This window comes from Bactrocera latifrons, unplaced genomic scaffold (assembly GCF_001853355.1).
Source record: "Bactrocera latifrons isolate USDA-ARS-PBARC rearing strain unplaced genomic scaffold, ASM185335v1 scaffold_208, whole genome shotgun sequence".
NCBI lineage: Eukaryota > Metazoa > Arthropoda > Insecta > Diptera > Tephritidae > Bactrocera > Bactrocera latifrons.
Genome location: NW_017535608.1, coordinates 293,301 through 307,437, shown reverse-complemented (window position 1 = coordinate 307,437; position 14,137 = coordinate 293,301). Strand labels below are relative to the sequence as shown.

General features: G+C 36.4%; 1 long non-coding RNA gene across 1 annotated transcript; it reads left to right on the top strand.

Moving 5' to 3' along the window:
• Positions 1–849: 849 nt before the first annotated feature.
• LOC108968276 lies at positions 850–13,673 on the top strand. The gene is made up of 3 exons (XR_001993328.1): positions 850–901; positions 1,180–1,310; positions 13,542–13,673. It is a non-coding gene; the product is annotated as an uncharacterized LOC108968276 (long non-coding RNA).
• Positions 13,674–14,137: the final 464 nt, after the last annotated feature.

Below are 14,137 nucleotides of genomic sequence, written 5' to 3'. Positions count from 1 at the left end.
AAAGCAGAAACCACTTTATAAATATGGTCGAGTGATGTTTTAGACATCGACGCACTTAACTTGCTTTTTCAAAAACTTACCTAAAAAGTTTAAAAATATTTTTAAGTAATTTCTATTTGAAAATCTTGCTTTAATAAGATTGTTAGTCGTCTTAGGGACTGAGACCTAAACTGTAATCAAGCATAAAATTTTGGAAATATCAAAACCCAAACATAAACAAGAATTTCAAAAAATATTTTTTAGTAAATAATATTTCAAAATCTAGCTCAAGTTTGATTTTTCGACGTAAATCTCAATCTATAAACTCTAATCGCGAATATAATTTTTGAAATATAAAAAATCCACACGTACTTTGAGGGGTAACAGTTAAACGGGTTACCCGCTTCAAATAACCGAATTTTTTTATTGTCTTATTAAATTCTACAACACCTTTAGAATATTATCCTAAATTTTGTATTTTGTAAGTTGATGCGAGTAATAGTTTCGGGAATACAGCCTTGAGAACTTATGCGCCCGAAGCTGTGTTTTTGAAGTCGGCTTTCACGATTTCTCGAGAACTACTCAAGCGATCTGCACGAAATTTTACACAGGTCTTAGCCGATACAATTGTTAATGACTTAGATGAAGGATTTTATTTTCGATTACAAGTATTTGAAAAAAAAAAAATCACGTAATTTCACTGAAATTTTTCTTTTTTTTTTGTAATGTCTGTCAAAAATCCAACTTTCCGTTTTTTTTTTTCTTCGTCCAGGTTCTAAGTTAAGGTTTTAACTAAAATACGTACTTTTTTCTTACTTTAGACGATCCTGTAGAGTTACTTGTGGCATAATTTTTTTCCGAGGGGTCACTGGAACTGGCTTAACATATTTTTTTCCAAAAAAAAAACTTCTTTGTTAACAGTGTATGTAACAATAAAAACATTCTAATAAAATATTTCATTTTTTATGCGAGAAAAATTTTATTTTTGAAAAAAGCTGTTTTTACCCGAGGAAACCAGTTTCCAAGGGCTTTTGTACATAAACAAATATGTACATATGTATATTTGTAGTTATGCAGTAAATAAATCATAAAAGTCTCCCAAATTATAATAAATCATACCTACACAATACTGATGTCATAAATATTAAGAAAGGTTTTGAAATCGATAACAAATTTTTTTTTTTTTTTCAAAAAATGTAGAAACCCTGGAAAATCACAAAAATTCACCAAAAAGGTCGCACAGGTATACCAAACCTTAAATCGAAACGAACCAAAATCGAGATATTGAAACATGTCTGGCGAGTTGAGCAGTTTGTAGAAGAAACGAAAAGGTAAGGCTATGTAAAAATGTAATAAAAAGTACCAAAACAAAATCCGAACATTCCAATAAGATTATTTTTATTATTTTTGAATCTATTTTGTGTTCAACAGTACTACAGACAAAGCGTAACGCTAACACATAACCTTAAATCACAATAAATTGCTTAGCAGAAAGCAAAAACAGTGCTAACACCAAAAGGATAATCACGGTGGAGGCACAAATTACAAGTGCGTGACTTGGAACTAAATATATACATATATACATATATATACATATCTATTTAGCAAGTGTGCACTTTTTAAGAACATATATTCAATAAAGAAATGTATATATGTATATATATTTGTATATTTATGTACATACATATTTGTAAATATATATAAATATAAATTTTTAATTGAATAGAGGTCCCTAAAACCTTAAAAAGAACACACTTGTCTTTTAAATTGCTAAAGAGCTAAACCTTCACGCATCGCTGCCTAATTGGGCAAAAAATTATATTAAAACGAAACAAAAAGAAATATGATTATAAAAGTATGTATGTCAGTGAACATACCCTGTAAAAAATTTTCATGAGAATTTTATTTTTTAAATTTTTTTTCAAACATAGGATATTTTTCTAAATATAGATATATATGTATACATATATATGTGATTATATGATTACAAAGGCGTATACATACATATATCTTAAAAATTGCAATATAGGAAATTTTTGTGAGAATTATATTTTATTTATTTATAATTTTTTTTTTTTAATTTTTCTGTCCGTGAAATTTAGTTGTAAGGAAGCTATACAAAATATTCTCATATTCCCCAGACTTGGCTCCTTCCGATTGTCATTTGTTGTTTTTTTTTATCACCGGTGAGACAAGTATTGGCTGAACAGCACATTGGTTTCTAAGCATAAGTCAACATTTTTATATCTGATTGGTTTGATTTAAAAGAGGAATATTTTTATTGGCATGATATCCAAAAATTCCCAGAAAGGCGTTCAAAATGTGTCAAAACTAATGGTCCATACTTTGCATATATCGTTTTTTTTTACCTTCCCATTTCAAATACATAAGTATTTCATTTACACAAAAAAAAAAAAAAAAATCTGCTGAAGTGGAAAAATCTTGTGCAGCGTTTTGAAAAGTTTCGAGAAAAACGCATATTTCGCTTAAAGCTGAACTAGTTTAGAGAACGGTTCAGTAAAAGCCCTACATCTCCGAAAATAGTATGAAATTTTCAAAAAATGGTTTGTGTATGTGTAGGGCAGCAAGTAGAAAAAGCTGGACTTAGCCGGACCGCACTTTGCAAACTCAACGCACGGTTGGGGGTTAAAACCAAAAATAAGTATGCAAATATTGCTGAGATTGACCGATATACATAGCAAACGTTCGCAACAAATCTCGATTAGGGACTCAAAAATTCTATCCAGACATGTGCCTTCGAAAATCTTTCCGCGAAAATGAGGAAAACTGATAGGAAAACCTAGGAACTAAGACTTGTGAAAAACCTGCAGAATAGCCTCAGAACACGCAGAGACTTTGAAAATATAGAAGAAAATCTATTTTTATTTCTATACTGCAATACGCCCTTAAGTTCGTTTACTTCTATAAAAAAATATAKATATTTAAATATCAATAAATTTATCGGCTTCTCCAAAACAAACCGTTTCTACTACTTACATATRTTGAACACAAGCACAATTTGATGAAAGGACAAACACTTCGTTTATTCCTACAGGGTATGTGATCAAATATGGGACTTACTTTCAAAAATACTTCTTATAACACATTCAACGTACACCTGCGGCTATAACTTGCCKCAAACAATATAACCGTAAATATGTGTCCGTGCGCCCGTCAAGCCAAACGATCCGATTAAAAACGAGATAACCGTTCAGGCGAATGATTTTTAAAGGATACACACATACAAAAAAAAAAAAAAACAACAAAGACTGAAACACACTGAAAGACATACTCGTACATATAAAGAAAAGCAGAAGAAAATGAAATTTATATGCGTGCTGTTAGTGCAAACCAAAACGATAATTGATCCTCAACGCACAGTGCATAAAACAGCAGCAACAACAACAGCACTGTATTGTAAACTAATGCCACAAAGCATGTGCAGCGCATAAAGTGCAGTCGGTGGAAAAGATCGCTAAATGCACAGTGCAATTTCGTATGCTTGGAGACGAGATGAGCGTTGATTTGATATGTCTGCCACGCATAATGCGATTTCCTTATATTTCATACACATTTTTTTAGATATTTTTTGCTTGGTGGTGTTTCAGTGCATTATTAGTGCTGTTGTTATTTTTGCTGCTTACATCCCTTGCTGCTGATCCTGTTGCTAGGCGCGCCAACGCAAAATCGAATTGCCTTTTGTAGCACACTTGTTGTTGCCACTGCACTTTGGCACTATATTGTAATACCACTGTTTTTGTTTTTGTATTCTGTTGTTGTGCGCTGGCTTGCTGTCGCTACAAGCATGTTCCTCAGCGAAACTCATTCGCACACAATTATGTAGATTTCCTAGGGGCAATTGTTTGGGCTGTCGCTGCTGGTGCTCAATGTCTCAGTTTTTTCTCGTTCAACCCACTCGTTTGCTTGCCTTCTCATTTGCCATTTTCTCACTTCTACAGATTTTTCGATTTTATTGGCACACATTCGGGGTTGTGCGCCTTTTTTCCCCACCACTTCTGACAGTCTGTGCGTGCTATCAACTTGTCAGCTCTCTGATTTCATTGTCCTAAGCACATACCCGCCTGCACTGGACTGTGCCTCAGCACAACAACACTTGCATTCCCTATTTACTGCTCACACTAGAYGCTGCCAATCTGCGCCTTTGTGCTCCTAGTTTTCTAATTTTTTTCAAYATTTCGTTTCTGTTTTTGCTCGAATGCGTGCATTGTCAGCACGTTGATGGATTTTACGCATATGGCATTGTTGCTGCTGTGGCTCGGCCATGGCACATCCCTCAATTGGCGCAAGTAATCCACATAATTCCAAGGAAGCACATTCCCACGCTCACGAAGTCGTGCCCTTTTTTCTGCTAGCTGCTAGTTGTGGAATTTTGTTGTTATTTTTTTATTATCAGTTACAGATTGCTTTGTGTTGCTTCGTGCCAGGCGCGCACCGACAGCCTCACCTGTGCCGCAAGACTAGGGAGACAATGCATTCTAGGTAAGATGGTGCGTTGACTGAGATCTCAGATCTCAGCAGGCATTATCTGTTTTTCCTATTATCGATTAATTGCATCTGTGTTGGTGATATTAWTATTTTACATTATGTACATGTCCTACAGTATAATATCTCGTATATTTCTGCCTGCAGTCTGTATCCGAGCTAGGTGCAGGATCTAAAACACCTGAAGCTGTGCGGTAAGTGCAACCCTCAACTGGGTTTTTGTACTTTCCCTCCTCAAATATAAATACACTTTTGTCATTTTGTCAATGCATGCATGTACAAGAGTATTTACTGATCCTAAATCCACCTTTTACGGCGCGTTTAGTGGGCTCCGTAAGTAGTTTGGCGGGAAGTCTGCTTGTCAAATGCGTTATTGCTATCAAATGTAATTGTGACACTTATTGTTAGGTGAAGATTTATAATGAACRTGTGYAGAAATATTTTTTTCAAARTATGTACATRTATATACATATCAGTTCAGCTATTGAATATCTTGGTCTATGACATATTGAAATTCATATATGTACATCCAAGTCTGTTAAGAAATAATCTGAAAATTATGGCAAGAAACATTCTTTTTTTTAACTAGGCARGGATTATCAGCTTTTCAGCAGTCGMCTCGTATCTTTTTCACTTTTTTCAATGTTGTCAACACATCGTTAAAGTGTCTTAAATATTAAATTGCATTGTTCCAAAAGATTTGCATTTCGGTTTCATTTTTGCTTTATGAGTATAGAATTTACGAATTTAAGCTGAAATATAATTGCAAGTCACGGTTTACAGAACGAGTATTGTTTTGAATATTTTTGGTCAAGCTTAAGTACTAGAACAAAAAAAAAAACAGAAAAAAAATACGCAAATAGATTTTTTGACAACATTTGATTTCATGGCAGTATACATAGGTATAAATACAATTTCTCTTTAGCCTCAAAGTCCATTCGACTGCCTGTCGATTGAATTCTGGTATCAAACAATGGATCCACGTTACATCCATTGTCGCGTACCGAGTAAAATTTTTGGTTTTAAATGCTACGTCTCATAAGCTAATCGTTCGACAGCTATCAAATTTAATMGATCAATGGAAAAGACTCCGGCTTACCATAATAAAACACAAATTTTTGGCGAGATTCCTTCCMTCAAGCGTGAAACAGAGATTATAGCAACCTTTAGACTTTATGGAACCATTTTTATGGTTAGATTAGCGCGTTGCTTCAAAATAGACCTCAGTTTCGGCTATCACTTCTCGCTCGACGAAAACTTCTTTTCAGTGAKCRTTCTTTTGAGATCTGAGAACAATCAAAAATAGTAGCTGGGGGCCAGGTTTGGAGAACACGGACGAAGCGGAAGCAATTCGATGACCAATTCATGGATTTTCGACATCGTTTTCACTGCTGTTGCTGTTGCTGGCATTTCCTTTTTAAAGGTTATTAACACAACAATCCTTGACGCTTGATTTTCCTGCTCCGGTGTCCGGATGTATATATTATCAGCGAAAAATTCTTTTTTATCGATTTTTCTTTCAATAAAAACATAAAATTGATATGACTCACAAACTAATCACCTGAAAACAGTTAAATTTATACACGCGCCTTATGAAGATTAGGGCTAACTAAAAATCATATGTTTTTTATTCTAGTAGCGCCATATATGCATGGAGACGGGGACATTTCAATTGATCTTTTTCACACATAACGTTTGAAGATTAGGGCTATTTGAAAAATGCCAGTGTTGCCAGCTACGATCTTTTCAGCTCACCGGTTACAATTATAGAATCAGAACTTTATAATAAAAAAGCATGGGACCGTCAGAAAGGCAAAAGAAAATTTTTTTTACGTACACTTCCTTCTTGAAAATTCTACCAAAAACACAGAAAGGTACAAGGTGGAAGCTACTGGATCGATTTACCTGTATACCTGTTCAAGAATCGAAAACTCGGTATTTATTGCTATAAATTTTATTCCTATAAAGAGTTATCTTGCCAATGCGGGTGCATCTTTTTTTGAAGGTTAGCGCAATTGGCGTCAAAATAGCCGTTTTGTGTTTAAACTATTTTTTCCCAAAAATTTCAGATTTTTTTGTTAATAGTGTCTGCTTGTAACAATAAAAAAATTCTAATAAAATATTTAATGTTTTATGTGAAAAAAAAAATGTTGCAAATAGGCTGTTTTTTACCCGGCAAAGCCATGTAAACCCTTAACTGACTCAACATTTGAAAGTAGGTTTATTACRGAATAAACTAGTAACTCTTTTTTTATAAGTAACTTTGCATGACGATCAACTCATGACATCTCGCTTTTCCTGCTAAATGCAAATAATCACATATTTTTTAAAAAATTTCCCAATCGAAATTTTCCAGCGCACGTAATCAGCAGMTACACGCATGCAAAGGCGATGCTGGAAAACTTTTAAGCTGAAAAATATTATGCAAAAGCTCATCTCTGATTTTCACAAAAAAAAAATTAATTGCAGCATTTAAATCTCTACCGAGAATTTACAGTTTTTTGTCGCGACAATTTTTACATGCCATTGGAGGGGAAAAAAAACGCACATTTTTAAACTCATAGCTTCATGTGGCATCCATGGCGTGTCTGGTGTATTTGGCGTAAATCAGCCTAAAGGTTTTGCTTTGATAAAAATTTACTTTACATTTTGTATTTAGCATGCAAATGCACACACCTATAATCATGGCATACAAAAGTATATATGTATGTGTGTGCGTGWGTCTGCTTCTGTGAAAGTATGCATTTAAAACGCTGCGTGTTCATGCTAACGCTGAAATGTCAACAATAATTGCTGCTGCTGTTGCTGTTGCTACTGTGTGTTGTGCTGCATTCACACATATATATACATACACGTTGCATGCATTTATCGCAACAACGGACGACATGCATAAATGAAATTCTCGTGAATTTGTCAGAGTTTTATGAGCGCCGCCTGTGCGGAATTTTTCCCAACAACTTTTTCTGTGAAAATAAAAATTTCCATTCACTCTTTGCTTTGTATTGTCACCAGGCAACTAAAAAGCCTTTGCAAGCGACGCGCTTATATAAATAAATGTACACATACACACATGCTCATATTTATGTTGTATTGTAACATTTGTTGCTGTGATTGCTATCACAACTATTTGCACATAGTTATTTTCGTTTAACATTTTGCAGTCATAAGCACACATACATACATATATACATATATGGTACAGCGCTCCATATATACATAGCTGTAGAGAGTGGGAAAAAATAAAATGGAAAAATAGTTTGCTTGTAATACAAGTAAGCTCGCATGCTTGTAACAGAAATATGACTTTTAAAATAAACAAAAAAAATTGCAAAAACAACAAATCTGCCAAAGGCGGCGTTTATTTATTCAGTTTAAAGTTGCGAAGCGAGAGATATTGCCAGGAAGCATGCAAAATGAAATTGTTGAAAAATAACATGGCAGCCAGCAAAGTCAAAGGATATTAATATTTTATACTATATCCTCCAAAAAACAACATTGTAATGATTTCGCTTTCAAGCACAAGGATTGCGTGGACAATAGAMTACACAGTTGCATTTCTTATATTGTAAAAAAAACTATAAAAAATATTGTAATTTCGATTATGGTCGTTCAGTTTGTATAGCAGCTATCTGTTATAGTGAACCGATCTGTACAATTTCTTCGGACCTGTAGCTCTAACTTGCACAAAAATTCGTGTCAAGTCACCTTGGGATATCTCATCAAAAAAAAAGTGTTCTAATACAAACTGGATTTTGAACGCTGATTTTGTATAACAGCTATATGTTATAGTGAACCGATCTGTAGAATTTCTTCATAAAATGTAGTCATTACGTAAACAATAATCCGTGTCAAATTTTGCGGAGATATCTTCTCAAATATAAAAGTTTTCTATACATAAACTGGATTTTGATCGAACAGTTTCTATTGCAGCTATATGTGACACTGGTTCCGATATCGGCTATTCCAAAACCTAAGCMGCTATTTGAAGCGGAAATATTGTGTGCCAAATTTCAGAGCGATATTTCAATCACCAATGGAATAATCGCAAGTTTGTGCTCGTCACGCTCATCATTCTTGAATTGATTTTTCAAGCTCTGAGCACGCTGTACTAAAGTTTACACCGRTTGTCTTACTTACATATCGTCACCTGAAATGCGAAATAACGTATCATCAAAAAATTCGAAATTGAGTGTCTTATTGTTTAMGCTTCACTACTTAACATTTCAACATTTCCAGGTTCTGCGCTCAGATATAGACCAGTTTTAAAAACTATTAACATTTTTTTTTTTTTGTTCACACATATTCCATTTTTTTCGTGTTTCATTCATGCCATTGTAAATTTCCGAAAATGTTGTTATGTTATTTTGCATTTCAGGTGGCGATATACGGAATATTTTCGGTGTGACTAATTATGTTCCTTGAGCTCTTAAAACATTCCCTTTCGAGGAGGTGAAATAAGTATACTGATAAAAAGTGTCATCAAAGTCTGGAATAGCTTTCCTCAAAACCCTTTAGGGCTTCAAATACGCCTTTTATATCTATAAATCTAAATTCCACTTATTGGAGTTAAGATCTTATAGTCCAACGCATAATCACTCTTGCCAACAAGTGCTACAATTAAAAATTAAAGTCATCTCTCGATGAATAAAGATCAAACTCTACAAATCTCTCATCATTTCCGTCTTCCTATATGGTGCGGATTATTATCTGATGAATCGACCTTAGAAGTGTTCGAGTGAAAAGTTTTGCGAAAGATTTATGGTCCATTGCTCATTGGCAACCACGAATACTGCAGTCGGTGGAACGAAGAACTTTTCGGGATATACGACGACATTGACATGGTTCAGAGGATCAACAGATAGTTGCTGTGCTTACTAGTTTATGTTGTTCGGATAGATGAGAACACTCCAGTTTTGARAGTTTTCGATTCGGTACATGCCGGTGGATTCAGAGGAAGACCTCCACACCGTTGGTGCGGTCAGGTGAAAAAGGACGTGTCAGCACTTGTTATCTTGAATTGGCGCCAAATAGCGAAAAGAAAAAGAAAGGCTGGTTCGTTGTTGTTAACTCGGTCATAAATTCGTAAGCGTTGTGTATGCCAACAAATTAGAAAAACTAGTTTAGATTTGATCAGTCTACTATTTGAAGCAGTTTCTTCTACACAAACTTGGAAAAGTCTTTTGAATAGTAAACTTTTTCACTTTTTCAGTTCTCTAACCGAAAAGTACGTATATATTTGGAGGTATCGAAATTAAAGGCATCAGTGTATTAGATATGCCCAAAAAGTTGTTGTAAAATCATAGAAACTAAGAGTACTTACCATTTTTAAAAGTTATTTAAAACTTGTAAAATTATGTTTTCATGTCAAAAAAGTACTTTTTGACTACTTGCTTAATCCTCCAACCTTGCTTTAGCTCTTTGTCCTTGACTTACAACACACTTGCTGCTATATTTTTAATTTCCTCTCACCAAGCGCCACTTTAAAGCAATCCCCCCCCCCCCATACACCCAGCCGGCTTGAGTGTCATTTATATTCAAGTATTTTGCAAGCATTTAACGTCAAGTGGCAGCGCCCAAGGAATTGGTATGCGCTACTCATAATATCAAGATTGCTGCCGCTGTTTACGCGCACGCATACACATGAACTTACAGTATATGCGTGTGTGTATGTGAGCACCACCCCGACGCTATTCAAAACGTAATTTCGCCACATTAAGCAGACTTGTCGTCCTATACATTTCTTATACTACTTATCTGTGCGGGCGCATCGGTCAAGCCAAATGTTGGCTAGCGGTGAGGTGCCTCATTTCCAGCACATTTTCGCAGCGCTTACCGTCGCCACATAGCGCCTTGACAAGTCAACTTGACTTTGACTTTGACTGCGACTGCGACGGCGTTGTGGTGCGCGCTGCCACGCATTTAAGTTTGAATGACCTCATTAATTTTCAATCTGACCGCTGTGATTTCGTTGTAAAAAATGTTCCAACACCGCACAGCCTTGGTCAGTGGCACGCCTACAAGCGTCAACTCATGCCACTCCGCCCCGCAGTTGTAGTTTATTTGGTTGTATTTATTGGTTGTTGGGTGCGCGCGGCACACACACAGATACACAAAGCAGGACCTGCAGCATTTCTTAGTTGGCAACGCAAGACGCGCACTGCGTCTCCTGCGAGTTGCTCGGACGTCGTTGTGMTATTCAATGATGAATGGTTTGTCAGTTGCGTGGCATTCCGTCGCTCATTTGGCCGCAGCGCTCAGCGTTTTGTACTGGTAATGGTAGTTAGTGTAGTAGCTGGCTATGGGTTGTGGCAGTTGTTGTTGTTGAATGTTGCCCTGTTGTGTGCGCTGTATGCCGTGGCAGAAATTTGCGTACAATTTTTTCATATCCAAGATTTATGATGATAAATGAGTTGCAATTGTGAAATGCCGAGCGGCAGCCAGCAATTGCTCATTACTCATACCACGCGGTGGCCGGGCTGTCGGCCGCCATTGGAATGTCGTTTCAAGCGCAACTGATTGCGTCTACTTGCCGTGCAGATTCTATTACTTGTATAWTTGCTGGCAGTTGCAAAGCAGTCTTGTTGTTGTTGTCACTTAAGTCCACAAGCAGCCACTCTAATTGGATTTGACGGATGCGCAGGCATCTTTATGCTCGGTTATTTATTTACTAACTTCTACTGAGTGTCCTCGGCGCTGTCTTGCCACACTTCCGTCTGTCACAACTACGCTCCTCTGTTATGGGTTGCCTACACAGGCCTCTTCAATACCGCCGCTTTGTATATCATATTCGAAGATTGAGTGGCGGAAATCATTTGCCGACAAATTGTTCTTCATGAAATATTTAATAATTTGCCAATTTTATGTACGCCGTAATGATTTATTGATTTAGGCAAGTCGGCCCGGACCACAAGGGCAGGAGTGAAAATTCATTCAAATTTGGAAATCATAAAAGCAACAAGAAAGTTTATTATGATTGGAATTTAATGTGCGAAATATTTTACGCATAGTAGTTTAGGAAACCGTGATATTTTTTTCATACTTTTCTGTGTATCTGTATGTATATGTATTATCTAATTGTCATTCACTAGGAAGTGACCAGCAAYGATTCTTTAAAAAATATGGCTCAAGCTATTGACGACTGCCGGTCCTAGACCAAGTACCCTCTGGGGTAKTCATCCGTTTAAATGCGAGCTAAAGTGAGAAGACGAAACATTYCCTACATTGRGTTGTGCGATGTGTTTGGCGCCCGCCTTTGAGCAACCCCAAAAGCTYGGTCAGGATCRAAAAGGCCGTGTCCGAACCKTTTGATATCATTGGCCTTAATGACGATTTGAAATCGTTATTGAAGATCTATGAGTATATTACGCCACTCTCGGTTTTTGAATTGAGTCAGGAAAAATGCATCAGTGAGCTCGTAGCAGCCATCTTCAACTTTTATTAGAAGCCGTCAGTATTGAAGAGTGCTAGGGTTGTGAAATAAACAAGTCGTAACTATCATTATTATTTATTAATTTTTTTTTCTTTTTTGAAGAAATACGCTTATTTATAAAAAAAAATACTTGTTTAACTAGTCGGTCTATACAAACGTACTTTAACAACTACTTAGGATTTAATATTGACTTTAAATATTTAAGAACGTACAACATGCTTCGAGTAAAAGCGCATCAACAGTAAATTTTTTGGTAAAGCAARCATATGTGTTTATTCAAAAAMAAAAAAACAAAAAAGTAAAATTTGTGCACTTAGAAAATATTTAGAAATCAACGCTCTAACTCTACAACACCCCACACCACAGCACCAACTCGTTAGAAGCCACTTGTTGAACAATCAAAATTAAATTGTGTATTGCTTGTCTCCCTCAATGTGCCCATAAAAAACCTTTCACTACAAAAAAAATGTTACTTAAGAACTTGCCACAAAAACTTCGAACTTTTAACCGAAAGTAAATAAAATSTTATAAAATGAAATATGCGTTGGCCAAACGGGTAATGAAAATAAAATATTGAATAATAAAGTGAAATAAAATAAGCGCTTTTGTCTGCCTTTAAAAGTTTTTCAATATTATGACAGCTGCTTATGCCACTTTCCGCACTTTCGCCACACTTTTAAAGCATCACCTGAATGTAGTGCCCGTAAGCACATAAGTACCAGCATAAGTAAGTAAGTGGAAGTGGAGGAGGAGTACAATACGCCACACCTATACACACACACGTACGTTTTTAATAAGAGCTGACGTTGGAAACTTTTGCTCAAATATTGAATATTGAAGTTTCAACTTAACTCTCTTCATRTACACCGCCCACCTCTACGCTACAACCGCTTGTGAAAGTTATGGCAAGAAAGTGTACGCAGCACGTGACACGTATAAGTTGCTGCCGCCACTTTGTTGACGTGGCAGCGTCCAAAGTACGCACGAGAAGTTTACGGGCGCGCTACCTCGGCATTGYTGCTCCACTCGTCGCGCCGGCAGGTGAAATTTTCGTTGTAGTATCAGTATTTATGTGTGTGCGCTTAAGTGGCCCCCAAAATGGCAGTTTTCAGTCACGTAAAATGTTAGATGAAAATTAAATATAAGCGCTTYGTCCATTTTACCACTCAAAAGCAGAAAACGCACAGCAACAACAAGTAGTAAGCGCAACTTGCGTTGGCTTGGTAGAAAAAGATAAGGAMAATAATGCTTTTGGTTGGGGAACAACATCATTGATTACAAATGATAAAGCTGCTAATGGACACGTCGAGCGAAATCATTTAAAGGCAATGAGGGTGAAAACTTATAAATTCAATATGTTAATACATATACAATGGAAATCACTTTTGGAGGGTCACTCCATTGTAGAAAGCTCTCTATGTTAAATGACCCAAGATATTCAAGTACAAAGATATAAGACTTTCTTTACATGGTGGGTGTGGGCTAAAAATATACGTTAAAAATAGATATTACTTCTTTCAAAAATTACCAAAAATTCTGGCGATTCTGGTCCGAAAAGTAATAGGACTGAGTCAATTAAAAAAAATTTATTGAACTAATCGTTACAATTCTTTAAAAACTTTCAAAATAGGCTCCTTCTGCGTTGATGCAGGATTACAGGAATAGCYTTGAGAGCCGATGTGCATGCTACTTCGATCCCCTCTGCCGTCTCAAAATGCTTGACTTTCATCGGCCTTTTCAGGCAAGAAAATAAAAATGAAATTCGGAGGGCCACATTTGGGCTATAGGGCGGCGACGGAAGGCGTTGGAATGCCGCTCTTGGTTAGATAGCTGTTCACAAGAAAGGTGATGTGGGCCGAGGCGTTATCGTGGTGCAACTTCTAATCGGCTGCGATGTCTTGTCGGAGCCGCTTGACCTTTCGTTTGAGTCTCTTGAGGACTTCCACGTAAAACTTGGCATTGACGATTTGTAAAGGAGAAACACATTCATGGTACACGATGCCTTTGTTCACATTGTCGGTGTTTGTCGCAGTTCTCCCAGCACGGTCTTCATCAGCGATCTCTTCTCGGCCTTCAAAAAAGGCCTGGTGCTACCGAAATACACCACGTCTTGCTAAAGCAACACCTGGGTAAGTTTGCTTGATCATATCAAACGTCTGTGTCGCAGTTTTACCAACTTTCACACCGGATTTAAGTGCGTACGTCTGCTTTARCGAACGCTCCATT